The sequence below is a fragment of the Lolium rigidum genome, chromosome 5 (assembly GCF_022539505.1).
Source record: "Lolium rigidum isolate FL_2022 chromosome 5, APGP_CSIRO_Lrig_0.1, whole genome shotgun sequence".
In the NCBI taxonomy this organism is placed as follows: domain Eukaryota; kingdom Viridiplantae; phylum Streptophyta; class Magnoliopsida; order Poales; family Poaceae; genus Lolium; species Lolium rigidum.
Genome location: NC_061512.1, coordinates 4,038,276 through 4,040,597, shown reverse-complemented (window position 1 = coordinate 4,040,597; position 2,322 = coordinate 4,038,276). Strand labels below are relative to the sequence as shown.

The following is a 2,322-nucleotide window of genomic DNA, read 5'->3' as shown; positions in this document are numbered from 1 at the left end:
TAGACTACCATGTCTGTCTGTACTTCCTTTCTGTATAAACCATAAACTCCTTGCATTGTATTCTTGTGTATAAAATCAAATATTTCATACCTAAATTTTGAAGAAAAAAATCATACCTGGCACCGTGCAAAACACTGATGGTACAATCCTTGGTCATTGGAGCCTTGCGCACAAATGGGAGGGAACGAAAAGAACTAGGACACATGAAGGTCACCTAGGCCAGTAGATAGCAAACAACATATCACCCGAGAGGATAACAGAATGGAGAAAGCTCCGCTATATTAATATAGCAACCAACCTATACACCGTTGAAGCAAATTGCACGACGATAACTTCAAGTAGACAGCAGAAAAAAGGGACAACGAGAACGGAATGCTAGAAAATCTACACGTGTTAACTGCTCATTAGAGAAAACCATGCATCAACAGTGACCAAGATTATGATGCATATATCGCTAAACTGTAGGAACTTAATAGTAATAGGTAGCGTGGTATTGTCTCTCGAATAAATTAATCTTGTTGGGTCGTCCAATCAACAGTGACCAAGATTATGAATCAACATATTCGCAAAAAAAAAAAGATTATGAATCAACATCACTGGCCATAATGTGTCAGCAGTAGCACGAGGGTGATATGAGAGAATCATTCACTTCGTCTCCTATAAATAATTAAGAGTAATGCTAAACCTACAAGAATAATTAAGAGTAAATACACTTTGAGCGCAGAAACCGAGAGCGGGAACCTCAAGACTCTGCACTGCACGATGAGCGTTGTGGTGACCAAGTCCTCCCCGGTGCTCGTCTGCCCATCGTCGGAGGCCGGCAGCGGCAAGGGCAATGGCAGCCACATCAACCTCTCCTCCGTCGACAAGTGTTACGCTTCTCTCCCGGTAGCTGGTGTTCGACCAACCGATCTCTGACCCCGTGGAGACCATCAAGAGGGCCCTGGCGCAGGCGCTGCTCCACTACCGCCCCATGGCCGGCCGCATTGCCGACGATCGCCGCATCACGTGCACCGGTGTGGGCGTGTCCTTCGTGGGCGCGGCGGCCAGCTGCGTCCTGCCGGAGATGGTCCCGACGTCAACGGTACCGATCGACGACCTCGCGCTTCAGTACCCTACCGCGATGTGCCGCCGCGGCGACCCCTTGCTGCTCATGCAGGTGACCGAGTTCTCCTGCGGCGGTTTCACCGTGGCCGTGACGTGGAACCACGCCGTGGCCGACGGCAAGGGGATGGCGCAGTTCCTGCAGGCCATCGGCGAGCTCGCCCGAGGGATGCCGGCGCCTTCCGTCCTGCCAGTGCGGTCGCCCGAGAAGGCCGGTCCGCTGCCGGTCGTCCCAGCGCCGACGGTCGCCATGCAAAGGGCAATATTGAGGTTCGCGACCAGAGGCAAAGCGGCTCTGGACGTCACCGTGCCATGGAGTCTCATCCGCCGCGTCAAAGCGGATTGTGGTGGCTGCACTGTGTTCGAGGCCGTTGCCGCCGTGCTCTGGCGGTGCCGCACCCGCGCCGTTATCTCCGACCCCGAGGCTGCCGCGCCTCTCTCCTTCCCATGCAACCTGCGCGAGCCTATGGGCACCCAGGACGGCTACTACGGCAACTGCTTCGCCGTCCAGCTGGTCGACGCCACCGCCGGAACGGTGGCCAACGGCGACATCAGAGACCTGGTGAACCTCATCAGGCGAGCCAAGGAGACGGTGCTCTCCAACGGCGACGGCGAGGGGAGCAGCACACCCACACCCACGGTAGATCACATCAAGAATCTCCTGTACAACATACTCGCTGGTTTTCTGAAAAGGGGGACATACCCCGGCCTCTACAACGTACTCGCTGTGGGAAGCTGGAGGAACCTCGGCTTCGACGCCGCCGACTTCGGCCACGGGACGCCGTCGCGCGTCGTGTGCCACATGGAGCGGGTGGCCGGGCCGTGCTGCATCGCCTGCCCGCCGTGCAAGGGGAAGGACGGTGTCGATGTCATGTCGCTCTGCGTCAGGCCGGAGCACGTCGATGCCTTCTTAGCGGAGCTGGCGTCAATGTGATCACCTATTATCGCTGTGTCTATGCTTAATTGCTTGCACTCTTACTAATTTCTACTCCGTGTGTTGTTTTTATTCCAGTAACATTATATTCAAGCATGGCCAGTACGTATCCAACATGGGAAATAAAAGATGCGGTGTAAATCTAGCAGTATTGTATGGTCCAATTTGTCACCTGGATGGATGTGAGCTAGAACCAAATCCTAGTATGCAAATTTCTCATAAAACTAGTAAGAGTGCACGTGGCAGCGTACGTATGTAAAATATAAATCATATTTATTTGTTAG

The 2,322-nt window shown here is 53.5% G+C and overlaps 1 pseudogene; it reads left to right on the top strand.

The window, feature by feature from the left end:
• Nucleotides 1-762: 762 nt before the first annotated feature.
• On the top strand, nucleotides 763-2,038 carry LOC124652746 (annotated as a pseudogene).
• Nucleotides 2,039-2,322: the final 284 nt, after the last annotated feature.